This window comes from Pungitius pungitius, chromosome 2, assembly GCF_949316345.1.
Source record: "Pungitius pungitius chromosome 2, fPunPun2.1, whole genome shotgun sequence".
Taxonomy (NCBI): domain Eukaryota; kingdom Metazoa; phylum Chordata; class Actinopteri; order Perciformes; family Gasterosteidae; genus Pungitius; species Pungitius pungitius.
The window spans coordinates 33,087,599-33,114,655 of NC_084901.1; the positions used below are offsets into that span (position 1 = coordinate 33,087,599).

A 27,057-nucleotide genomic window follows, 5' to 3' on the forward strand; every position below is an offset into this window, starting at 1 on the left:
CCAGAAATTGAAACAAGGATTCAGCTGAAATTTTTTTTAAAAAGCCTACGGTTTAAATGGGGATGGAGCCCTCCGGTGAATGGCAGAGACAAGAATGGCAGTAAGGCAAGTACTATGTGTTAAAATTTGATTAGGTTGCTAAAGGTCACTTCGTCAAGCCTCATCAGCTGTTCCAATGGGGCACAAGAAGCAGCTTAGGGCCTCAGCACTGCTGCTAATGAGACAGGAGCAATGGTACCCTCACTATGGAAACATCTTGCTCCCACGTACGGCGATCTTCTGATGGTACATGCACATCCAGTGAATGCGAGGACGATAACAAATAGCAACTTGGTTAGCCTGAGGTGAATGCAACGAGAACACACAGTGCAGGGCAAGAATGGCCGAGGTACATACAAATAAATGATTTCATCACAGAAAGTGGGAATGCAGAGTAATTTTAAACATGCAAATGTACTACACTAAACACACACACTCTCACATGGCTTTGCACGCCATAAACTTTCATATTACAGATTAATTTGCTCATTTTAGCAAATCTATGTTTGGTCCACCCACTGCTCTTGAAGGGTCAGTCTTATGAAACGATTGCGTATTTAATGAGGCTCTGCATACAAGTTCACACACACACACATTCACACATACGCAGGCCCGTACACACTCAGTACGAACACAGTGCTCCCACTCAGTACTGTTAAAAACATGCTGATGTACGAGTAACTGTGGACAAATGCAGATGATTCGTCCTCTCCCTAGAAACACGGGGCAGAACGACCCATCACGACCACGCCTTTGAACGCTCCACTGACGCACACAAACACACACTTGCAAACACTGCATGCATCGACTGAGCTTTGTTGCAACAGTAAAAAAAAAAAAAGGTCATCCATCAGAGATGCAATTATCATGATTCCAACAGGTGCTTTTATTAGAGCTACGCTTCGTTTGCTTTTCTGAATCTCAATCAGGCTGGTGGGATCGGGGGCCATTACACCGCGGTGATCAGTGCTAATATGGCGACATAATGTCCTGCAGGTTTACATGCCTGCAAAGGCACTCTGTCAATGCCTGTTTCTGCTTCAACAAAGGCTGTCAGACGCATTATGGGTTGAAGTGATCAATATTTTTTATTACCACCACTTTGTTCTACCTCTTGCACATAAGCTCCAGAATAATTGACATTTATGCAATTTTTGGGGCCAATGCCTTTCTTCTCTTCCCAGGTGAGTGTGTGTGTGTGTGTGTGTGTGTGTGTGTGTGTGTGTGTGTGTGTGTGTGTGTGTGTGTGTGTGTGTGTGTGTGCTTGTTCCTCACAATGAACGAACAAGTGCAGCATTCGGCTCTGGTTATTGGGAGATATGCGTGTTTTCATGACATCTGTGTGTGCTTGCGTTCGATAACGCGTGGATGCCGTGCACGTCTGCTCATGTAAAAACCAAATATAAAGTCCTTCACAACGAGAAGACCATAAAGGTGATACTGGATTTCAGGGAAAGGGCACCAGAGCAAGAAGTGATGATGGTCGCTATGGCGCCGGACCTCCGTGATAGCCAATCACAGCTGAGAAAAGACGACCCAGAGCCACACGCTGCCTGTTTTATTTCAACCTTTCTGGGAACAGGCCTGGGCCTACAGCGGGGATGGAGCCAGAAAGCAAAATCCCACTCAATATCAGTGTTAGGTACAACTGCCATCAATTGCTAATCAATGGAGCGCTGCACCTATGGGAGACGTGCTCCGTCGAGTCTGCGGGTCAATGTGTTTGCCAGGAGATAGCACCAGTTTATTTTCCCTAACGCAGATGGTCCACATGCATTATTAGCCGGCCTGCTTGGCTCCATGGGGTGTGTGTTAGTGGTAAACCCCGGAGTCCTATCGGGCAGTGACAGAGGATGAGCACATACGACCTCTGACCTCTGACCAGCGCGACCCTCAGTTAATTAGGTGCGTGTGATTACCAAACATCTGCTGCCCTTGCGCCATTACTCTTCTTTTTGAAAAGTCTGAATGATATTTACAGCACAGGCATAACTAACGCGGAGGGGAGCTAAATATTGAGGGACAAACAGGCAGAAAACTGCAGCCAAATCTCAACCGCCGAATATGTTATTGGCTGGTTTAACTAAACTGTGAAACTGTTTGTTTAATTAGTTTTTGTTTTTTTTCATCAGTGGTCATTTGTCCTTTGGTTGATATTTCTGTGTTTGTCAGCTCCTTTGTCACCACATCACTGACAAACAGAATGTGAGAACATGCACGTAACACAAGAGCCAGTAATTAATGAAGTGACCTCCGAATGGTGCACCTACAGCAGCACCTTTTCATCACAGCCCCCCCCCCCCTCCACCCCTACCCCCCCCTACACACACACACGCTCTCATACTCATACTAAAATAGAATGCCAGTTTGTAGCTGCTGGAACCTGCCAATTATTCTGTACTTTACTGGACCCTCGCTGCATCGGAGGTGTGATTGGAATAACAACCATCCTCCAAACCACGCATTTCTCCATTCCCCCCGTGGGGCGGGGCCCCGAAAAACAGCGGGGAGCGAGGCGAGATGGTCGCGGCGATGAGGAAGAAGATGTGTACGAGACAGAGGAAGAGGAGAGGCAGGGAAGGCAAAAAGCCAAGGATTACATGAGGGTGGGGAGAAGGGTGGAGATGAGGGTGGGGGGGGAGTCAAAGCCGGAGCTCCCTGGCAACATGCAGCGGCAGTGTGAGAGTGAGTGCTGCCTGAGTGACACTCACTCTCATATCCCCCTCTCTGGGGAAATAACCCCCTTAATCCAACATGCTCCTTCAGATAGACAAGATCACCCTTCTTCTCCCAGCAAGGATATGAAACGCTCCCCCCCTCCTGATTCAAATAGCGGGGACGAGGGCTGGAAATCGAATAGACAACAATGTGACGTGGCGCAGCTCGAGAAAGACATCAATGCCGCCGTCTCCTCCTTCCACGGCAGCCAGTAAGGAGGCTCAAAGTCATTGGCTAAGACCAGGGGAAGTGGCCTGCTATTGGCTCGTTGGTGGGGAGGCGGCGTCACATTTTTAGGGAGTAAGGCGCCTTTCTCTCAAAACACTTGCTTCTATGGGACAAGGAAACCATATTTTATCGAAGAACATTTGTGTGTTCATGTTTCAACATCATGAGCAGGTTTTCTTTCCTTTTGTCTAATTTCCTTCGCCTTTGTTTGTGAACTACATCCTGCCTGCTGTTTTTAATGCCTAAACCCCTCTTAGTAATATCCTTTTCTAAGCACACACCATGTGACAAACACTTGGAGGCAGAGTTAATTAACAGTACATAGCGCTGGACGGACCACGGAATCAATAAAGTAAAGGCGTGCCCCGTCGCAGCAGGCCGGGCCGCTTGGACCCGCCAACCACGCAGCCTTTCAGCGTGAACCGGGGGGAGGTCTTTTTCTCTCCTTACTGGTAAATCACTCCCCAGCCCGGGCTTCTTGGCACGCACAGCAAACTGCGGAGCTTGGGCCGACACAGTGTGATATTATATTAGCATTACAAAGGCTTTCCCACCATCTGTGACACACAGTGGAAAAAAAAAAAAAAAAAAAAATCACTGTTTCCAGGCCCAGAGTGCAGATGTTTCCATAGGTTCTGTGGGGGGGGGGGGGTGCTGATGGGAGCGTGGCTTGGGATGACAAACGCACCGCGCATTCATTACGGCCTCTCTGACACGTGCAGTTCACCTCCGTTTCGGGAGGCTACGTACACAAAGCCTCGCAGTTATTCAGAGCCTTTTAACTTCAGCTCAGGGTTATCAAATAGGTTTATAATGGCTGTAAAAAATGTTTAAAAAAAACACGTCAGTCCTGCAGCGCTGCGCTCTCTGTGGCATTTCTACTCTGATTCAAAAAGATAGGCCCGGGTTTATGATCATTTCCTCGCATAGCGTATGATAAAAAGAATCCATAAAGTGCTGTGTTCTCCTCGGTGAGAGCGGATAGAGTTCTGGGCTTCGCTCAGCAGCCCGGGGGGAATGAATAGACTTGGCTCGTCCACACAGCTCTCCTTGCTTTCCACTGTAGCCTGTTGTCACTAGCCCCTGGTCGTGCGCCAGTCGCCTACTTGGCAGGGAGAGGTGCTGTACAAAGCAACTGGCAGGTCTGGTAAATAATGCTGATGGAGTGTGATAGAGAGAGAAAGCATCTCCTTTATTCCACACAGCTACTCTATCTTTTTCAGCGCCGAGAGAGAGAGAGAGAGAGAGAGAGAGAGAGAGAGAGAGAGAGAGAGCAGAGACAAATGCAGCCTGCTTTTCTCCCCACGATCTATTCGCCCGGCAAAGGAGAAAATAAAAAGTAGCTCCTCTTTGTGTTATCTTTCGCGATGTTTGCCTGCTTAAGGAAAAAAAACCAATAGCCCTCAGCCAGTGGCTTACCGGAAAATACCCGGCGCTGCAGGAGCAGACAACCTGCCAGCAGCAGGGATTTACAGTTCACGCGTCATACATACAATTGCGCAGATGAAAAAGGAACGAGTGGACAAAAGCAATGCAGCGTTAACGGGAAACACTCATCCGGGCAATCATGCAAAGCCGGCTACTTAGTTAGTAAAAGTGGATAAAGGGTGAGTGAAAGGACACACGTGACTATCATGGTGACTTCATGCTTCGACATCAACGCCGGAAACATGATCCCTCTCTCTCTGACCTTAGGTTCAGTCTTGTAGCGCTTAAGTAGACGTGCACGCTTTTCGGTCAGCGTTTGTAGATCTGGCTTCATGCACGCTCAAACTATAGCGGAATCCAACCAGGACACGGAATACACAGCTCATTATCCCCATTCACTTCAATCCCATGGCTCCCACATCAATGCCTTGTGTTTGGGGACCTGACGGAGGTGTGCAGATAAGCCGAGGCTATGCATTAGGCAACACGAGTCCACATTTAGAGGCAGTGGGCAAAGGAAGCAGGGACACTTATCAGTAAAAGGAAAAGATCCTTTAAATGGCCGCGCAGGACGCCGTGAAAAGGCTCCGCGCCAACCTGTAATCCATATATATATTTGAATGAATACTTGGACCCCTGTCATCTGATGTGGGTATTAACTCAAGAGTATTACTGCATATAAAGAGCATATATGGCTCAGTGGCAGCATATAAATCCACTCTCATCCACCTGGGAGTGTGAAGGGTCAATGGTGTAATATTCCTGTCACTGAGCCTCATACTGAGAACACCTGTAGACGCAACCGGCATCTTCCTTTTGCACTAGGAGCAATTTGCATTAGCATAAGGCCAAGAATATCCGGCGCGGTGAAGCGGTCGTGACGACAGCCTGGTGAGAGCGAAGGTGGCGGGGTGAGCTCTCTTGTCAAAACCAATATCCCCCCTCTTGAAGACTAGACCGGGGAGGGGCAGCCCCAAATATCTGCATAAAGGAGAGGCACCGAAATCACCTCTCATAAAATATGACAAGGGAGCCAGCTCACACTGGTTAAAGCATGATGAAAGGAATGGAATCCAGCACAGCTCCCTCTCAGCGGATAATCAAACAACCTTAGCGCTAAAAGCAGGGCTTTCAGTTTCAATTGAGAAACCCGCTGGTGTCTGAGAAAAGACGCTCAGTGGGAATTTGAGAGATGCCTCACTTTAGAAATAAACATATAGGCCATAAAAGCGTAATATACTAAGACTCGGTGTGCGCAGAGAATGCAGTGAAAATAATGAAGATTTGTTCAGGGGGGGGATGTCGTTGTGAAACGTACCAACGGGCAGAGCGGGGTTCGGTGTCAGAACAAAAGATTCCAATCTGAATCCTTCAAATGTGACCCCGGTAGATGCATCTCTGAGGTCGACGTGACGCCGATGGCCGCAAAAGAGCAGCGTTTGGTTCGCTGACACAAGAACAGCATGCTTTTAGACTTTTACACGCAGTGGCGCGGCGCAGCAGCAGCAGCAGCAGCAGCAGCAGCCGGGGCGACGGGGAGGGAGTATGAATGCTTTTTTTTTTTTTTCCTACAGCGTGTGAAGTGGAGCCGGGAGCAGCGAGGGAGAGGGGAATGTCTCAGTGACAGAGGCTGATGAAAGCCCGGCACAAAAAGCAGCCGAAAGCGCCGAACACATGACACGGCTCATAACTGCTCCCCGCGCAGGACGGCGCCGCATTGCACGCAGCGCCCTGCGTCGTGTATATATTTTAACACTCGCGGCTCCACTTCAACTTCAGTCAGAAAACACACATATAAATACACGTACCCTCAGGACGAGCTGAAGGGACGAGGCGGCGGATGACCTTTTTTTTTTTCTTCTTTCTCAAGTGTCATTGTTGCATTTTAATTAATATAAAAATTGAACAGGCTGTAGTGGCTCTGACACATTAAGACAGTGTGATCTTCACACATGGGTGTATCTTCAAGGCCCTCGGTGTGTTTGTGTATGGGTGTCAATGTGAGAAAGAGCGTGGGTGTATTTGCTTGACTATATCTTTGTGTGAGAGAAAAAGGGAACGACGCGATGACGAGAGCAACCGAGCGAGAGGGAGAGAAAGTGTGCAGACATGAGGGCTGAGAGCGAGTGAGAGGCAGAGAGAACATGGTGGTGAGAGGAGGAGGGGGGTGGGGGGGGGGTGTCTCTGTGAGCCTAGGGGGTAGATAAGATTACAGATGTACACACAATGTTCTGGAGCAACAGGCCAAGGGCTGAATAACAGAGTGTTGCTGTTCCTCCAGAGCGGCTCGCTCCGCGTCTCGTTCTGCTCGGTGCCCGGGGCGGCCATTCAGAGACGCTCTCTCCCCCCGTAGCAGCAGGCGCACTCTCACATCCCAAATAGTTCCCCCCCGACAGAATGACGCTGTTGTTGATGAGCCCCCCCCCCCCCCCGCAACAACAACAACAACGAGAAAACAGAGTAATTCAAAGAAGAAAAAGGATCCCATCTTTCTTCACAGAAAGCTTTTTGTTGTTGTTGTTGTCATTGGCCCTTCAGTGTACGGTTCCAGCACAATTTTTGATCTTCTTATGCTCAAACGTGGGGAAGTGGGTAAGAGCCTCCTCTTTGGCCTCCTTCCATTATCATTTCAACCAGATTAAGGTGATACTACAATTATCTCAAATGTCATGTAAACATCCAGGCTCACGCAAGTCAAATTAAGCTAAACGACCTGATTAACGTGGATTACATGTCAGTCTTGTGAATCACTGTGTCACGTATAGAGCTTAGTCCAACTTAAGTCTCTGATGGGGGAAAAGCATCTCACTCACACACAGCAAAACAACCGAAAAACAATTAACAAGAGCCGCCCCCATTTCTCCCCTCTCTTAATTCGTAACTATCACAACAACAAACGTGATCATCCAAAAATAAAAGTCATGTGAACTTAAGTTACTTGGGAACATTAGTATTAGTAAGCTTTAATTGAGCATTCACCATAATCTTTAACTGTATTATTATGAGCACTGAGCTGTTTGAAGGTATTCCGCGTTGAGGGTCAGAAAACGAGGGAAATCGATCATTTTTGCATTCTGTAGATGCCAATGTAGTTAGACACGTCGTACTTACATGGGCTCGGAGAAAGAAATACTGTTTTAATTGACTTATGCTTATGGTGCTGGTAGAATAAATGCTATTCATTGTGATTCCAGTTTTTCCATCAAAAGACTGGCATCCAAAAAAGATTGAACACTGATTACCGGCAATGCAGTTATATGTACTTCAAGTAAAAGACATCAACAATTCTGCAAACAGTTACCCGAAACAGGTGTTTAACTACACGCAAATCCAGGAGAGGCCAATTCAAGCAAAGTCTAAGACACAAATATCCACATATGAAGAAAACAACAAGTCCAATACAAGCGTGATCACTCATCCAATCAGCCTCACTTCTTCTTGCATGATAGCGTCACAACTGAAATCTACAGCAAGTCAGTTCCACTTCCTGCCTCTATCATTTCACGTTTGTTGACAGAACGTTAAAGAGCCACTGTTGCTGGGCGAACATGTGCAAAACTAAACACAATCCCTTCAATGTTTGTGCGTTCTATGTTTAGTTCATCTCTGGCACATCCTGGTGAGTTCAAGTCATTCAACGGCTGCTATGATGATTCACGAGGACCGATGATTTAACTTGACCGCAGCGTGGAGCAGTGGGAGTGGCCCGTGCATTACATCATCTGTTGTTGTGCAGAATTCACAACTCCTTCAGGGAAATTTAAAAAACAAATCTGTGTACTTTTCTGCACACCAGAGGAGAAGCAGAAGTAGGAAACACCATTTTCTTATGGATAAGGCAGAACATGTTTTCCAACATCTAAAGGATGCTGTTGTGGGAATAGCAGTAAAATGCCTTTATGTAAACTGGAATATTAAACCAGGACAACAACGTTCCGTCGTCATTGTTGCTTTTATATAAATCCCAGGAAGAGTACCTGGTGAGATGCACTAATGGGGATCCAAGTACACCAACAAGCAAAGACAGAACAGTGCAGGCATCTCTCGCTCTCTTTGAAAACAGCTTAGTGTGCATCATTAGGCATGGAAGAAAACATCACCTGTCCTATGATGGATCCTTTCAGGATGCTCTGCATTCCTTAGTTTTCATATAGTATAATCCAACCTGGACCGTCTTCAGGACTCTTCAGTGAACCAAAGCCAACTATGTTTCAAGAAATACAGGTCTGAGTCACTGAGGATCCTGTGTGGTCTTTTAAAACGGAATTCATGTACCTACAATTACCAGTGAACAGTTTTAAGTAAAAAGTTGTGCTCCGAAGGAGCATAGCTGCATGACACATGAATAAAAAAGAAAGAATGAATATTTAGAGTGTTCTTGATCTGCTTCATGGATTTTTTTTGTACAGAAGAGCCTCACATCCCGCACTGACCCGTAGGCCCGCCCCTTAATCATGAATACTTATGAGGAAACGAAGAGAGAAAATACATCCATAATAACATCGCACAGACCTTGAGTGTGTCTCACTTTGACGATGCCAAGTCAGAAACCTTGACCATAATAATCTCAGGTTGAAATATATATGTTAATATTAGCATGTCAATTTCCATTCACCTCTGGTCTAAAAACACCATGGACCTAATAACACAGCGGTGAAATTATTCATTACTCTACAAAGTGTATTCATTGTACATGCGCAACATTCGCTGGGTGTATAACCATCGTTTTCTATTGCAGCCTCCACAGTACTGACCGTGGTGCACTGACCCGATATAAACCCACATTTCCACCATGTTTCCCCCCCGAACCGGCCTTCACACTCTGCATGGCTTTGGTGTGGTAGCGTTAACAATAGTTCTAAGTAAATAATGATAATGGTTTAGTATTTTTACTACTGGATCAAGAACAAAATGAATTGTGAATGACGTAATAACATATTGGGCTTTGTTGCATTTAATTGCATTCATTTATATTAAAGGACCAGCGTGTTTAATTTAGGGCCATCTAGAGGTCAGGTTATAGATCGCATCCCCTCTGCTTTCTAGAGTCAGTTGGGTAGTATTCATGGAACTGCTGTGCTGTGAATAGTGACCAAAAAGGGATATCAGCAAACTGAGGAGGAAGAAGGCAGGTGGAGCGTGAGCTCACTCTCTCAAGTTCACTTTGTGTCACACGTCTTGGTCTGTTGGTTCTAGACAGGTTTGTGGATGAGGATTAAAGAATGAAAACGTCTGTAAAATATACAATATAGGTTCATTTGGTTTGGCTTTTAAATGGAATTGGTAATCATCCAAGACTAGTAATAAAATAATTTTTACACATTTGGGGCCGTCACTGTCTAACTGCTCTACAACTGCCAGCAGGGCTGCAACACCACCTGGAGTCAAACCTGCTGGTGCTTCTGACTGAAAACTCCTTTACACCCGATGTGTGTTTCTTATGGGCTGCAGATCCATCTTACAAGGAATAGCGGATATTATTAAAAATCCAAAATAAATACGCGTTCACTTAATTATTATATATATATATATATCACCTTGGCCTAATGGACGGGGTTAGGCAATGACCATCAGCCACAAGAAGGCGGAAAACATTGAGGCTTTTTTGGTCAAAACAAAATCATCAATAAATGAACTAAATTGTTACTGATTAATACAGGTGTTTTATTAGAAGTAAAATGAAAATTTGAAATCTGAGTATGCAAGAACAATAAAACGCATCTACTGTAAATAACTACATTAAAGATGTCCTTTCTTTCATAGAAAAATGATCACATTACTGATTAATCTGTTTAATTTTCCACCTGCGTGTTAAAGAACATCCCATAACCGCTGAGAGAGATGAGCGCATGTCATCGGAGTTTTCTCTCTCTAAGTGTACTTGATTCAATTCAAGGCCACAGTGTTTTTTTTTTCTTCCATTGAAACAGTGCATCAACCTCACCACAGCGCCGCCGTGACCTCGTTAGATAACCTTTTCCCCGACAATTGCAGCCCAGAACGAGGCTTTTCTCCTGTGCCGTGCCTGGTGGCCTCGCTCCCAGTGTGCAGCGTCTCCTGTGTGAATGACAGCCGATAAAAGCTCTGGGTTTCTGCTGGCATCACCGGCCACTTTGTAATTCCACAGCAAGGGGGGAGGGGGTGTGCATTTAGCTATGTAGCCCACTGCCTTAGGAGCACTAAAGACACAGACACCGGCCCTCGCCAAATTGCCCTTAAGCTCCAGAGACGTTTCATCCAACATGTTATTGACGGAGACGATCGTCGCCGCGTGTGCTGCTCCACCGCGACACACCCGCAGCTACAATGCACAAGAGTAACTGCATCAAATACAGCCACCTTAATTGTGAGGGTCCGCATTAAAATTTCATAACAAAAAAAAAGGATGAAAATAAAGCCTCTCAAGTCAATAATGCACCAAGGCAGCACAAAACATGATTATTTTAAACAAGCCAGAAACCTCAAGTAAAACACTAAACCCAGCTTATGTGTGCTTGCAAAAGAATGCGCGCGTGTGTGTGTGTGTGTGTGTGTGTGTGTGTGTGTGTGTGTGCATCTCCATGAGTGTATGTGTTTGTGTGTAAGGGAGAGAAAGAGAGAGAGAGACCTTGAGTTTAATGGGAGGAGGAGATGCCGCAGCATTCTGGGAGGGAAAGCAAAGCTAACTGTGCGTCAGACTTTCTCTTTTTCTCTCTTTGGCCCTCACCTCCCTCTCTCTCTCCCTCCCTCCCTCTCTCTCTCCCTCCCTCCCTCTCTCCCTCCCTCCCTCCCTCCCTCCCTCCCTCCCTCCACTTCCACTCTCCCCTTCTCCTCACTCTCTCAGCACTTAAGCAGCTGCCTCCACTTATGCAGGGCACATTTTAGATGACAGGAGGGAGGGAGAAAAAGGGGAGAAGGGGAATGATGGGGGGGGGGGGACGGGAGGAGCATCGGGGGCAGGAAACAAAAGGGTTGCACTATGATCGCACAACGATTCAAAAGCTGCTGAAGGGGGGGGGGGACATTCCTGCCTAGGTGAGAATGCCTTCCCATCCTCCTCCTCCTCTTCCTCCTCCGCTTCGCCTGATGCCACCTCCCACTCTAAAAACCCACGCTGCTATAAATCAAAGAGGAGAAGGTTAACCGCTAGACACAGTAACCTCTGTAATAGAACTGTTTTCTAATGACCATCAAAGAGTGTTTACTACCTCTGGGCCTGTGATTAATGGCCGGACGCACGAGCCCCCTCCCTCACACCCTCCCTCCTCGTGCTCGGAGATGGTGAAAGAAGATGGCTGGGAATCTGAATGCTCCTGTAGGGTGTTGTAGGACATGACAGGCGTGACCCTGCTGACCCCTTAATATTTAAAAAGGCAACAAAGTACATACTGAACTATTTGTGATGAGAACGTTTGTGAGGTTTATGAATGGGGGGGGCGATGCAGCGAGTGGACTGGATGAAACTCTAAGTTGCTTTTACACTAATCGAAATTGGCTTTGGAAAAAATGAATGATGAAAAACAAATAAAAAACCAAAGGCTAAATAATTATTTCATTTTAAAAAAACGGACAAAATGTCCAATGTGATTACTGGTCACGTTGAGCTGCTCTGGTGTCTGTAAATACCATATTTCACCATGTAAAGCATATTTCTTTTTCACTGGCTCCTTTTTGATAAGGGAATGTGTGAAGCAATGTCTAATAATTGTAAATGTTTTTGTTCCTTTCAATGTGTGCTACCTTGACAGAAAGAAGATAAAAAATGAACTTAAATCAGAAAAATATTTTTTTCTTAACAGTGCCTTCTTTTAATATAGTCCAATCAGTTGTTAAATGGTTAATAAAAGGAGGAGTTGGGACAGTGTTCTTATAACATAATCAGACCTTTACGTTTAAAATTACCAAATTTTGAGGTTTCACAAGGCAGCAAGGAAAATAATAACCATACACCTGAAAAGGGAAATGAAGGAGATGAAATTCTCTAAATTCTGCTCTTCTTTGTGATAAATAAAGTAAATAATCTACTTTATATCATAAGACACTAAATATGTTTATTTAGATAAGCAGGACAATATTTAGTCAGATTCTCACCAAAATGCCAAGTCAGGTTTTTCAAAACAAATGAATTTCATGATGGCGATATGAGTGAGGTGTGGTAACGTGAAAAGGTTCAGAGGGAAAAGCAATATTTTAGTTAAAAGACTGTGTAAAGGGGACCTTTGCTGTGGTGATTATTAACACATGGTTACGGTTAGGAAATAATTTTGGTCATGTTCAATGAAATGTGCAGCAATGCAACCGCTGAACTCCTCATTAACGTCTTTAATACGGCAGCAGGCCGGTGACCTCGTGTAAGTGATTGTTCATCATCACACGAGAATCAAGAAAAACTCACTTACTGTGACGAGGATTTAAAGCGGACTGAAGGCAAGAAAATGAATCACCGCTGTCTCAATGGATCCAAAACAACATGTTAATTTAACCCAACTGTTTCAGCTGAATTCAATCAATACAAAACTTCTTTAGTCGTAAACAGTGCAGTAAAACGTTGTAATCATCGGGGACAATAGTAAAGTTTCCCCTGACAACTGTGCTGAAGGATGAGCAATAAAGACTAACACTGTGACCTGAGCAGGGCGTCCCCCCACAGCGCCTCGACCAGGTATGAGTCGGGTGGGGGGGGCTGCAGGAGCCATGCAGGACTGCCCTGTGTACACAATCTCCCTCAGTTTCCTTTGTTGCACAAACCATCACAATGTTGTCTTATTTATACCATTCTATAGGAGAAATTGTCCCTTTTATATCATAAAATAACAAACACAGTAGCTTATCTGGGGGGGGGGGCTGCAGGACGCTTATGTTGGTACAACATGTATCGATTCAATACACTGTCATCTTTGACTTGGCTTTTCTTTTTTTTTCAAAGGTCAGTGTGAAGAGCAAGTGCTATTTTGGCCTCTAGCTGCGATAATGTCAGAGATAATAATGGGACTTTAATTAAAAGGTTTTGTTATCTGGGTAGAAAGCAGATACATTAGGCTGGCCAGGTGAGGGGTGGGTGGAATTCTAGACAGGTGAGTAGGAGGTGGGCAGGATGGTTTAATGCTGCAATCCACGGCAAGCAGGAAGTCAATCGAAATGTGTCCCGTTTCGTCCACTCAGGAAAACATGGGGGCCTGCTGACGTTTGAATGACAAGTCTCTGAGGCATCTGCAGAGGAGCAGCATCAATTATCACAATCACACCATTAGCCAAAATAAATGGTGTATCGAGTAACCGTATCTAAATTAAAACTAGAGAATCTTGTGGAGAACATTGAAAATCCCGTCTAAGACGTACGAAGGAGCCACGTAAGCTTGTTAAAAGGGACAGGAGCAGTCGACTGGTACAGCATTCCCACAAAGAAGCACCATTCAGCTCAATGGAAAAGGAAATGGCAGCTATGACGTTGTCACAGCTCAATACAAACACAACATAAAACGTCAAGTTGAAAATGATGACCACGTGATTCCTTCGGGGGAAATTGGGCTAATTTTGTCGGAGGCTGTTTTTCGTTCCAGTTTGTGTGACAAAACAAACCCGGGTTTTGATCAGCTGACGCGTAAACATGTCTCACTCTGTGGCATTGAACAACTGTCTGTGGACACGTCGTTTTAGCTCACTACATTCTTTCGGAAAATCTGAGAGGGGAAATCAAACGTGCATTAAAAGAACGATTTGACATTTTGGGAAATTTGCTGAATCAAAGGGATGAAAAGATCAAGGAAACTCTCTTGTCGGTTAGCAATAACACTGAAAGCGGAGAGAAACCGTTAAGTCCCATCCAAAGTGCAAATTAACACCTAATAACATCATTTAAGCTAAAAGATCCGATGAAACACTGTACGCTTCAGCACTCGCCACCAGACATGTGACGAAGTCAACTAGCGGGCGAACAAAGGCCACTCGTCTCAGCAGAAAGGACGGGAGAGAAGGTGTAAACGGATGCTAATGTTGCTCCATGTGTCTGGGTGTGAGAAAAGCTATTTGTTTGCTCACATGTCAGTAATACTCGTGACTGTTTGCCCTGTGACGCAGTGAACAGACCAACTGCTTCTTTCGTCGCTCTGTGCGCGTCCAGCTGTTCCCGAGAGTCACGACGAGTCGGCCCGTTATCAGCAGAACGATCAAAGGGTGTGCTGCATCACAAAGCCACCTAGTTGGAAGGGGTCACGGAATGCATCATGGACGCACTTCACTTTCGTTGGAAATAAGTGCGAATGTTATTTTTCGAAATATTTTTGATGATGATAACAGCGTACTTTGAAATAACTTTGGGAATCTGGAGTAGTCACTGTGACCATACGAGTAATGGAGGAATATCTTTAAAAAGTGGGGAACATTTCTTCTCTTTTGTCGAGGGACGGTGCTCGGTCTCCTGAGTTTTTTTTTTTTCATTTTATCTCAAAGAAAAAAGATTTTGAAAAGCAAAAAAAGAATTGGCTAGAAAATTCAATAAAAGATAAAACATAGTTGTTGCAGAGACTGATGTAAGAGTTCATTTATAAAGATCTATGACATTTCTTGCTTTTGCAATTCCCTCCTTTCCAGCACAATAAAAGTCCTGCTAATACACCCCCCCCCCCCCCTCTCTTGAGCCAAGACAAAAGCAGCTCATTGATAACACCTCAATAAGTGAGCACCGAGGTCTGCTGAGGGTTTTGAGGAATTCCCAGTCAATATGGGACCACATTAGACGGCACATGGCCTTTTTTAACAGTATTCAAGTGCTGAAAATGAGCATTGTCACCCAAACCACAGCATAGTAGCAGTGATGGAGACATAATGAAGTTACAAATATCAAGCAGATGAATGCAGTTTTTGAGGGGGTAAAATATATTTCTTTTTAATGATAATAATAATCATGACCCTGAAAGAGAGCGTAATAAAAATAGAGAGAGAAATATCTTATCATCACATATAATGCCGCAATGATTCTAATCTTTAATATGCGAACTTTCCTCAGTATTTTGTTTTTAAAAATGAGAATCTAAAAAAAAAGGCAACAGTTTTCATCGCCATCATGAAATTCATTCCATTACATTTCCCTTTGTTCTCTGAGCCACAAATGATTTCCCTGTATCTTCAGAAGGCGACTCCTTTGCTTGGCTTCGAAACCAAAGGACGGGGGCAGGTGGGGTGGAGGAGGGGGTATAGAGGGTGTGTGTGTGGGGCGGGGGGGGGGGGGGGGTGCGAGGACCAGAAGGAGAAGAAAGGCGATACACAGAGGAGAAGATGGAGAAAGAGGGGGATGACAAAAGGGGTTGATAGAAGGGAAAAAGGGCAGAGATGGAGAGACAAGGCGGAGAGTGCTGTCAGTCAGAGACGTCAATGTGTTTGTCTGGGGGGGGGGGTTAATAACGAAGAAGGCATGGGAGACTACAAAAGCCACACTGCCCTTTGGAAAGTCCTCCAACTCGAATCTCAATATTCACCCGCCGTGGTTGGATCCTAATGCGCCACTTTCCTTTGATATTTGTTTTCCCCTTTAAAGCCGTTGATATTATTAGTTTTTGAAAGCGGGCTTCGGGGGCTTTATCGACGGAAATATGGATGCCCTCCCAATCTCTCACGAGAGGGAACAATAATTCTGCTCTACTGCCCGTGTGGCGCTGCAGCACATCTACATCACTCAAAGGGGGGGGGGGGGGGGGGCTTTGTGTGTGTTCACCTGCGTCGAGGCTTGTTACAGTTTACAGGCCGATATATATAAATAAATATAAAAGCTGTGAAACCCTTCATCAGGAGCTGTGGAATCAGTGAGAGCAGTCAAAAGAACACACTGTCACGGTTTTAATGTGTGTCCCTCTGTGTTCGGGGACATAGGGGAGGAGGGGGGGGGGGGGGGGGGGGGTTAGCCTCTCTGATGTGCCACAGCTGAAATTGGCAGGCTATCAGTCACAACCCTGTAACACAATGTACAGCATTTCTAAACGGCATAAAGAGATATGACAGCCAGGCAGGCAGCAGAGAGACAGATTGAGCGAGGGAAGGAGTGCAGAGTAAGAGAGTGAGAGTCAGAGAAATGCCATTTTTAGAAGCCCGGCGTGTTCGTCTAAATGTTTTCTGCTACAACCGGGTCAGAACAGCCCATTATTCTCCACTCGCACAACAAGCGAGCGCTCGAGCCCTTTGACACCGGCAGATACGGATCGGTGTGCAGCGGCTCGCGTTTCTCTCCTCGCGCCACAGCCGCGGCCTCTGAAAGGCACCACGAAGAAAGGAGGAATTGGCACGGTGTTGGGGAAAGGGAGGGGAAAGGGAGGGGGGGGGGGGGGGGGGCAAGCGTTTCATTGACAAACGACAACAAAGCCTGCTCGGCCTCCCCGTTGGTAATCAGGCCTATTGATTAGTGGCTGAAGCCGGGGAGCCAGTGGCTGTGTGCATATGCGCGGGGGCATTAGCGGCTCTTATTCTCCGGGCCGGTTGGGACAATAGCGGCCTCTGAGCGAGGTGATTAAAAGGCCCGAGCTATTGAGCTCCTCCAATCAATGCCCTCATGTGCTGCCGGACAGAGCTGGAGGCCACTTTGGAAGCGACGCTCACGCACACACACACACACACACACACACACGCCAACATGCTAGCACTTTCCCAACCCTGCATTTCTCCTCTCGCCCGCCCCCTAAATCTCAAACCTGTGTCACGGTCAAAGACGCCAAAGAGGCCAAAAGGAGCCAAATTCCCACTGGCGTTTACTGTATTTAGCGTACCGCACTGCATAGGAGATAGGAGGCCATATTCATCATGTGCAATGGCCAATTAGACAAATGTAATACAGGAGAGAAGCAGGTGGTGTGGGATAGAAGTAGCAGCTTTTCATTTAAATGGATAAGGTTAATGAGTTATTTGTATGGCTGACGTATTGGGATGGTTTAAAAGGTTAGGTGCATCTACACAGCTGCCCTTTGGAGCGATCTCCTCCGTTTCACGTTCCCTCAAGCAGTGGTAATGAGAGGTCACTGTGCACCATGGGCGCCCTGGGAGCCAGCGGTCCAGCCCAGACAACCACACAGCCACCGTCCTATTACTATTTCCTCCAAAATAAACAGGCTTTGAAGAGAGGAACAGGTCATTTCAGCTTGTTCCCTTAACCTGCCTCTCTTCCTCCCTCCCTTTCAATATCCTGACAAGGGCTCCGCTCTCAGCTCCTCCCTCTTGTTTTTCAGAACATCCACTATTTTCAATAACTGCAGAATCCTATTTTTGTTTTCTATTGGAGCAGCCCGTTTTTTTTGTTGTTGTTGTTGTTGTTTTTTCTCGTCTGCAAATTTAATTTCAGAGAACCCGACAGTCTTTACGTCCACCACCATTAGAGGGTCTGCTGTTTCCTGCCGCTCAGTATGACACCTCACGTATAATGTGTCATTAAAAATAGAAAAATGCAAAAACATATATATATATTTATTATAAATATCAATGCTGGCGTCAACTTGTTGGTGAGAATCATCAGAAAAGGCCTCGCCTCGCTTAATTCAGAGCCATCGATTTGGTCATTATTTCATAAGGCGCTATGTCCAAATACTCACAAGCACAGAAAAGCCCCTATCACAGGCGGCCTGGGGGGGGGGGGGGGGGGGGGGGGGGTTGCCGGTGTGAGCGGACCGAGGCGGCGGGTTCTCCTTAAGACTTAAGAGTATTGGACAAACACAAACAAACGAGGCAGCGGCCACTGTGACTCAGTGCTCTAATGAAGCAGCGTATTGACTTGCTGGCTTTCTCTTTCTCTCTTCCCCCATGCCTCCATGCCCCCCCCCCCCCCCCCCCCCCGCGCCCTCCCCTCCCTCCTTCTCTCACTGCCTCTATCTGCTCTGCTTGTATGGATCCCAGCTGCCACTCGGAATACCAATTACTGTAGGCCCAGGAGTAGGGGGAGGAGAGGGAGAGAGGTAGAAGGAAAGGGAGGTTGAGAGAGAGAAGGAGAGAGAGAGAGAGAGAGCGGGATGGTGTGGGGGGGGGGGGGGGGGGACAAGGGAGTAGTGAGAAGGAGGAAGGGGAAGAAAGATGAGAAACTGCAGAGGAGGGAGGCAAATGAAAAGCGGTCCAGAAGGCTTGTCCTCACTTTGTGTGGTGGCCGAGAAGAAGCTCAGAGCCGTGCGTGATGACGAGGAAGTGGGTGTGTGTGTGGGGGGGGTGGGGGGGAATGGGGGGGGGGGGGTCTGTGGGAAATCTAAAAAGTCTTCTTGTGAGATACCAGCATCCCTGATGGTGTGACACTCGTACAGCTGACACACAGGGTGGGGAATTCAAAGGGGACCTTTTTGAATAGGTGCCACCCCCCCCCCCCCCAACCCTCTCACCCCAGGAAATGGAGAAAGGGGGAGGGGCTGGAGCGTTTTTGTGTGTTTCACAGGTAACGCTTTGCCTGTGAATTCCTTGCATTACAAGATATTTGTATTTAGATGGGATTGAGCGTTGGGTCCCAGTGACACTTCCTCTCCCCCTTTTCTCTTCTCTCCTCCAACCACCGCAACGATTCTCATGACAACCGAAATGAGCATGCCCACATTCTGCACCATACCACTAATTTGAGAAATTTCCAGCACAAAGACATAATTAGACCAACTAATTAGACGAAGACTTCGCCGCACAGAGATCCTCCGCAGTTCAACTCCTCCGCCTACCTGCCCCCCGGCGACTAAAATAGGAGGCCGCCGCCGGGCGCCGCCGCCGGGCGCTGGGATGTTTGTGAGATGGCGCACGAAGGGAGAACGAGCACGGCGGCAGCGTCTTTGCTGTGGCTTTAGCGTCACATGAGGCTGACGGGTCGTACGCGGCCGCATTCGTCGAGACTCCGACACGAGGAGAAAGGCAACAGACGCGTGTGAGACACGTCAGTGAGTCAGAGCGAGGGAACTTAAGAATGCACAGTTCCAATTGAGGTGTCCACGCCGAGCTACAGGTGAAGTGGTGGGTTTTCTAATGAAGAATATCCGGAGAGTACTTGGAGCGAGTTGGAGAGGCGAGGGAGGCAGAAAGGTAATTGATTTTAAAAGTGATGGGAAAACCCACAAGTCTCAGGAGGGAGCAGCAACCCGCCTCGGCGGACACGGGAACGCCATCTGCCTCCGAGAATAACGGAATTATTTCTTAGTCTGATCTAAATACATGTTATAATAGGAACTTAAATTAACATTTCCTAAAAAAAAACAGATATAAAATCTAAGTTTAAATTGTTACAATCCTTTTCTTTCCCCGTATCCCCCGACAACGGGGCCTTTGTTTTCCCGGTACTGATTCATACTCAGAGTCACCAAAATAGGAGGGTTCGCTGCTATCTTTTTTGTACAGTGGAGCATGAAAACTATCATCATGTGATTGCTGACAGACTCACAAAAACAAACATTCATGCCCACAAAAAAATCTCAGAGGGTCAAATAAGCACGTGCACGTGCACACGTTCATTGACGTGTTTGACTGGCGGCTGTCACTGCATTAACTGCTGAGTCCCAGTAGATGCAGGCAGATCTGTGAGAGAATGAGAGGGAGAGAGATGGCGGTTGTTGTTTTTTTGTTGCTAATTTAATGTCGGTGCACTAAGTCCAGGTAGACTCTGCACCGCGGGATTAACAGTCAGCACACAGGGCTCCTGGAAGCACTGGCTGCCCCTCAGGCAACACACAAACACACACACACACACACACACACAGGGTAATGCACACCCAATGCACATCGATTCCTTTTACCCCCCCCTCTCCGGAGGCCTCATCACTGGAGCCTAAACACTGCAGCGGCATACATCTTTGATAGAGAGTTTTAAACCTATTAGATCATACGGCTATGAAGTACGCGTGCACACTGACTTCCTGTCAGTGGAATAAATAAACCATAAGCAAATCCCAAATAGTGCAAACAAAAGGCAAAAAAAAGGCGTGCTCATAAGTGAGCGTGTACACACACCTCACAGGCGCATATCAGAGGAGCGGGTTACACACGGCCCCATTTGAATATGAAAGGAAAATACCTGCTGTTGTGATGCTCCCAGAAGTATTTGGCCCTTTGTGACAGAAACATCCTGCATGATAACCACGTCATAGCAGTAAGAGAAATGTGAAATACTGGACGATATGGACTTCTGTGGTACAAAACATCACATAAAAATACTGTGTTTGGGCCTGAAGAATTAGAATATTCTAAAGTATAAATCCAATTAGAAATAAGTAAACAACACACACGCCTTTAATTCAACTGAATCGTTAATCAAAAAATAAAAACCAAAAGGTTCACTGTCAAGCCCCAACCAAATAGTCCTCTTATAAAGTTAGAACATGTTAGAAATGCACCTTCCTGTCCAAATATTATCAAATTAAATATTATGCACATAGATTGAAAAAGAAATATAACTAAATTGGACTAGTATAGAAAGCCTGGGAATGATTCAGCAGAACCCAGCTGTCCTGAATTCCAACACAAGATGTGACAATAGATCTCAGAGGGTTTGTGTGACTAAATGATGAATTAGCTTTTTTTCTTTTTTATCAGCGGCCGTTATGCTGAGATGCATATTTGACTCCTTATGGAGAGCATTTCACTGGCTCAACAGTGATAAACATGGACTGAACTCTGACAGTGGCGCTGAATGACGACTTGGGCAAATTGGTAAGAACAACACAGAGAGATGGTGAGTTGAAAAAGAACTATTTAGCCAAGACATCACTCGGATCGCTGACCCTTTGTGTGTCTTTATGTTACTGTTGGCTATGTGTGTGTGTGTGTGTGTGTGTGAATAAGAGAAATAACAGGAGTCACAAAGCCCAGAGCCAGCCGTGGTTCTTACTAACGCACACAGAGGAACCACCCAGTATACACACAGCTGTACATCCTAGAAGTCAAAGAGCCACCCCACACACTTCATACACCCTTCTGTGATGCATCTGAAATGAAAAGTCCTAATTATTATTTCCATTGTGCCCCACTCCTGCGACGAGGACCACTAGCTGTGAATGATTATAATTATTACCCGTAGTAGAATAGCAGTCATGCTGTTGTATCATCAGCAACATCATCCAACAGATCAGGGTCAGATCCAACTTGAAATTCATGTATGCAATCCAATTCACATCGCCTGTGGTAAGATATTCAAAAGCATTTCTCATTTGACTTCTGCTTAGATGTGGCGCGCCACGGTAAACGGAAAGTGAAGCTCAGCCGACTGTGTGTGACAGGAGGACTTTTGCAACAGGCTTCTGTCATCCTGCTTTTCACCGGAGCTGTTGCGGTGTAAAAAAAAAAATAGATAAATGCACGTTTAATTCAATTAGAACAAACGATTGTTTGGGGCGCAAATATTGCAGTCTGCGCACACCGCAGCACGATTAAAGATAAATGATTTGAAGCCAACTGAAGGCCCAACGCTAGCCATGCCATACATGCTACACAAGCTCAACTTGTGCACAGTGAAAAGATTTACAGCAAAATATAGACCGTCTCTTATTAGTACATACATTCACAACATTGTTTGGAGTGGCAAACAAGGCTGCCTTGAATGGCTGGTAATTATGTACAGCAGCAAATAAAGCGTGGTTCCCTTCTGAGGCCCCGGTGGCTCGTTAAGTGGTGAACAGACACAACAGCGTTTAGGAAATGAAAGGTGCAAAGAAACATCCAGGGCACAGCCAGCTTCTCCCCCATTACAGACAAGACGCTGTCTGTCTCACGGCCGTTTGTTTGTTCCCACTGGATGTGCCGCCAGGACGCACCTAGGACCCCCCCCACCGCCACCCAGGACGCACCCAGGACCCCCCCCCCCCCACCACCACCAACAGTAACAACGTCTCGCCCCTTCGTTCTGTCTGTCCGGTCCTTCCTCTCATCTTCCCACCAGGTCCACCCCCCTCCCCTCTGCAGCTCGTCTCTTGTCTCCTCTGCTATGCTACCCTATATGTTTGTGCACTCTTTCTCATCATCAACCCTTTTTCCTTTTTTAAACCCCCCCTCCACGCCCCTTCCGCTCCACCCCCCCCCCCCCTTTTCAATCCAACAAATCGAACGTAGGGCTAATGAAGGTGGGTTATAATTCCAGCATTCAGGACTCTGAGGATACACTTCCAACATCGCACGGGCATGTAGCTCCTGTGGCTCCAACATGAAGAACTCGGGGAGGGGGGGGGGGGGGCGGCAAAAACATATAACAGATTAGACATGGGGCGATGGATTTATGATTATATAAGAAAAAACAGAGCTGTTATTGCCACTGTGTGTGCCATCACAAAGGAAACAATTCATGGGAGCACGCTGTGCGCAAGCAATTAAAAACCAGCCTCGTCATATAGCCCCCCCCCCACCCCCCCCCCCGCGAGTCATGTCGTGAATATGCGGCTTTCACACCGTTCGGGGCACTGCACCTGTGTCCACTGCATTGAATCCCGACCCCTCTTTCTGCTCCTTCTCATATTTCCCAGACACGGCATCTCACCATCTTCTTCAAGAATCCCATGAGTTGGAATACAAGGGGGGGCCGGGAGGGAGCGAGCAGAGCGGGGGGGGGAGGGGGGGGGAGATTTCACATTATCTATCCATCTGCAATATAAGGGTCTGATGTGGAAGAAGGAAATGAGCTATGAACGTCAGGCCCGTGTGCTCCTGGTCCCAGTGGCCCGCAGCCTACATATTGAGATCAAGTAGGCAATGCGGAAAGTGGTTTAATAGACCTCATTTTAATTGGACTTTTATTTGTTAATGGCAGAAATCCTGATGCATTACTTTAATTACCGTGGCAGAACTAATTCATGACCACAGTGCAAAAAACATTGCCGGACTTGGCATTTAAATTGCATCTCTCCCTGTCTCTTTCTAACTAAAGTACTTGCTTCTCCCTTCGCCACAACATGTGACGCGTAAGTGATGGTTTGGACCCACGGTGTACTTTAACCAGCCGGCTGTCATGAACGGGTAGAGAGAAAGAGGAGAGGAAAACTCTCCTCCAGAGGCCATTTTCCCCCTAAAAGCGCCGGGGCCCGCCCTGATCCGATATGTGAGCGAGTCCACGTTTGCTAAGGCTCTCAGACTCGTCGGTTCGGCTGCTGCTGTCGAGGGAGGGAGGGGTGTGTGGGGAGGCACAGCCCCCCCTCCCGCAGAGCGCTGGTCCAAGACAACCACAGGCAGCCTCTGCTCACATCTACACTCGGCCCAATCACACATCAACGGCTCTGTCAATACCGGCCAGCAGCCAATCGGGGGCGGGCTTCTTAATGTCTTTCTGATTGCGCTGCTTTTAATTCATTACATGACTGGGCTGTAACAGTTTTGCCTCAGAGCCTCACTCCTACTGACACATATTTTCCAAAACGGGGTATTCTTGAAAGTAGATTAGCGCAGTGGGCCTGTTAGCCACAGATGCCATCCTTTTTTTTTCTTCTTTTTTTTGTTGTAGTGACTGTATGTGTGTGTGTGTGTGTGTGTGTGTGTGTGTGTGTGTGTGTGTTCCCAGCAGGATGCGTTTGAGTGCGTGCGTGCATGAGAATACCGGTGAGCGTGTGTGTGTGTTCTCCTGGAACGTCTCCCGTCGGGGGGGGTAGGGGGGGGGGGGGGGGAGGACAGGCAGGAAAGAGCTCAGCAGCGCCTCGGTCCCCCAGGACAGGCTGCAGCTCTCTCCTCGAGGCCACGAAAAGCAATCAGAGCCCAGCCTTCTCCCCTGGACTTACCTCTGCCGTTAATTACAGAACTCCGAAGCGGCAGCGGCAGCACGGAGAAAGCCCGCCTCCGCTGGGCCCAAACACAGGGCTTAAGGGGCGGGGGGGGGGTGGGGGTCGACGCGGCAGGGGCCTCCGCATGCAATGGCCTGACATAAACACTGTGCGCCTTGACATATGAGTTCAGCGAGCTTCTAAGACCGGGACAGAGTTGCGGTTCCATACTGGGACGAAATACTGTAACGTGCAGAGAAAGACTGCAGCGGTCTGGGCCTGAAACACACATCCTCGTGTAAAAGCCCAGAGTCACTATTGGCCAATAACTAACAATAATTGGGGCCATTAGCCACACGGCGGTGTTGTATCCTTATTGAATGCCGTAGTGGTTACAGCGTGCAAGGTAAAATATTAAACAGGAAATGTCATTCTCATTTATGACTAACGCTTAAGAAAATAGGGAGGATTGATTGGGGATCAATTCATTGTGTAAAATTGAGACTCTACAACAACAGACGAGGTAGTGGAGACCCAACACATGTAGAAGCAGAAGCAACAGAGCACACATGGCCACAGAAAGATAAGAGACTATATACACACGCTGCTGGTTTTATCGCTGCAACATAACGATTGGAAATGATTTTTCATACATTTTCAGAAAAGCTCAATTTCTCACCCAACGTGAAACAAAACGGAGAACGGCAGAGTGGAAGCAATGGGACTGACCAGGGGGAGATGGGCATGATGAATGATGTCAAGACCAAACGTCCACAGCGGCTGGCTCAGCACGCCATGAAGGCACAATGTGATGTGAAAGCTCTTGTTAGTTTCTGCATTCTGTGAACCGCAAAACAACGACAATGGACCGGAGCACGGAGGCCCAACGACGGCACACATCAACACGTACGTTAATGACACCCACATCAGCGTGTCAACTCGATCCGGCCCTCTTATAGGCTCTCTTTGACCGAATCAATGCATGGATTCCTTCGATCTGCTTTCCAGTGCTGTCCCCACATTAGAGAAGGAGGATGGCCAGTGACCGGCTGACCCACCGGTTTAGTACACATTCAGTTCATCAAACAGTCCTCAAAAAGGTACCCAACGCATGCTGAAACGTCCCAAACAGCCTGTCAACAGGGGTACCGAAGGCTCCGAAAACAGAAATCCAACCGTCGTGTCAGGTCAATAACAACTGAGTGCAGTGCAGATCATTAACTGCGGCAATACATTTCTGCTCTGATGCCACAAGCGCTTCTGACAAGACGTTCCGAAAAACAGTTACAAATGTAAATCCAATTAATAGCTGTGTGAAAAAAAAAAAAAAAAAAAAAGTTAACAACCGATTATAACACCTCCACATAACCGGAGCACAGAGAGGCTGTTATTATGGGCTGCAGCTCATTATTCTCTAGCAGGGCTTGTCTGGATGGCGGTGTGGCTGACCGGGACATCCAGTAAACATCTGTCATGAGGCATCCTTAAACGGGAGCACAGACACAGCACGCCACTGATCCAGTGACCCGACAGTGCAGGCATTCACACATTCCTCCGTGCACCTGTGCGTGCTCTGCCATCACGGTGTTTAGGGCAATTTGAAGGAATGTGTGCTTATAAAGCGTCTATGCATCTTTTATTCGCCTCATCACAGCGGAGGGGCCCGGGCTGCAAGATGATGTGTTATCCCATTGGGCTTCAATAGCCCATTCATGAATCATTTATTAGTTTGGACTATAGCTTATTCGCCCTATATTCATGTCTAATTCATTTGGGGGGGGGGGGGGTAGCACTGCTCGGGATGCATAGCGTTGATTCAAAATGACGTCCACAAGGCCACTGTTTGCCTTCAAAACACACAAACAGTGCAGTGCAGCTGGCTTCAATATGAACGACCACACGTGGCATTTGTATTCGTGTTGCAATGTCCGAGCCTAAAGCGAACAGGTCAGTGCATGTGCTCCGGAATAAGTGGGGGTAAAAAAAAAATTAAAAAAAATCACAGGGAATAGGTGGTCGATGGAGCAGAGACGCATGAACGGAGGCTACGACAGCAGCTGTCCCGAGGAGGCAGAAGCGGCTACTACAGCGCATGCTTTGCTGTGTTCTTCCCTATGAATAAAATGTCCGATCGGATCGAATCGGGCAAAGCACGGGGATGCAAATCATCATTGTGTGCATGAATCAAGCTGTCATGTGCATGCCCAGCAGAGCTCGCATCCCTCTTCAAACACACACACACACACACACACACAGAGAGACGACACACTGAATAGCGGCATAATAACGTTTTCACTGCCTACCTCAAGAGCGAATGCGCCCGAACTGCGTTTTTTTGCGTGTTTTTTTTTGCGTGTTTTTCCCCCGTCGCAATGGGATCCTTCTCAGCCGCTTTGGACAGTAGTCTCAGAGATGCGTCTTCCCCCCCGAAATATGCAAACACTTCCCCACTTGCATGTTGCCCCCCCACCCCCCCCACCCCCTACGCCCCACCACCACCACCACCACCACCCCCCTCCCCACCCCCGACCACCGCCACCACCACCGCCACCACCACCACCACCCTCTCTCCCTCCCCGCCACCAGCAGCGGCAGCCGCCCGGGCCTCCGGTAATAGCAGGTGGACGCGCCTCTCAGTGATGGAGACAGCGCGGTCCTCCTCTCCCCCGCCGCTCCATGTTCAATTAGGGAAGGGTCGGTATTCCAGGAAACGCGCCGTGGGGCAGCCCGGCGTCTCCTAATATCTCCGCCTTTTTCTTGTTTTTTTTCTCTCAGCACAAACAGGAGCCGTCGCCTCTCAAACTCCGGATCCGCGGCGCCCCCTCGCCGGTTGTCTATAGCTTTTCTTTTTCTTTTTTTTTGTTACGAGATGCTTGACGTTGCCATTGTCACGGCGTATTTTTTCCTTCCTTCCTTCCTTTTTTTTTTTTTTTTTTGTTGCAGCTGGACCTCTCCCCCTCCTTGCGGCGCGCAGTCTCGCAGGCGCGCACTTTGCCTGCTC

At 47.1% G+C, this 27,057-nt stretch overlaps 1 protein-coding gene across 1 annotated transcript in view; it reads right to left on the bottom strand.

Moving 5' to 3' along the window:
• The window catches only part of nexmifb (neurite extension and migration factor b), a 41,989-nt gene extending 15,467 nt beyond the window's left edge, over positions 1-26,522 (bottom strand). The window contains exon 1 of the mRNA XM_037460111.2: positions 26,360-26,522. The gene's annotated coding sequence lies outside the window, so the exon portion shown is untranslated. The remainder of the gene's footprint in view (positions 1-26,359) is intronic.
• Between the last annotated feature and the right edge of the window lie 535 nt (positions 26,523-27,057).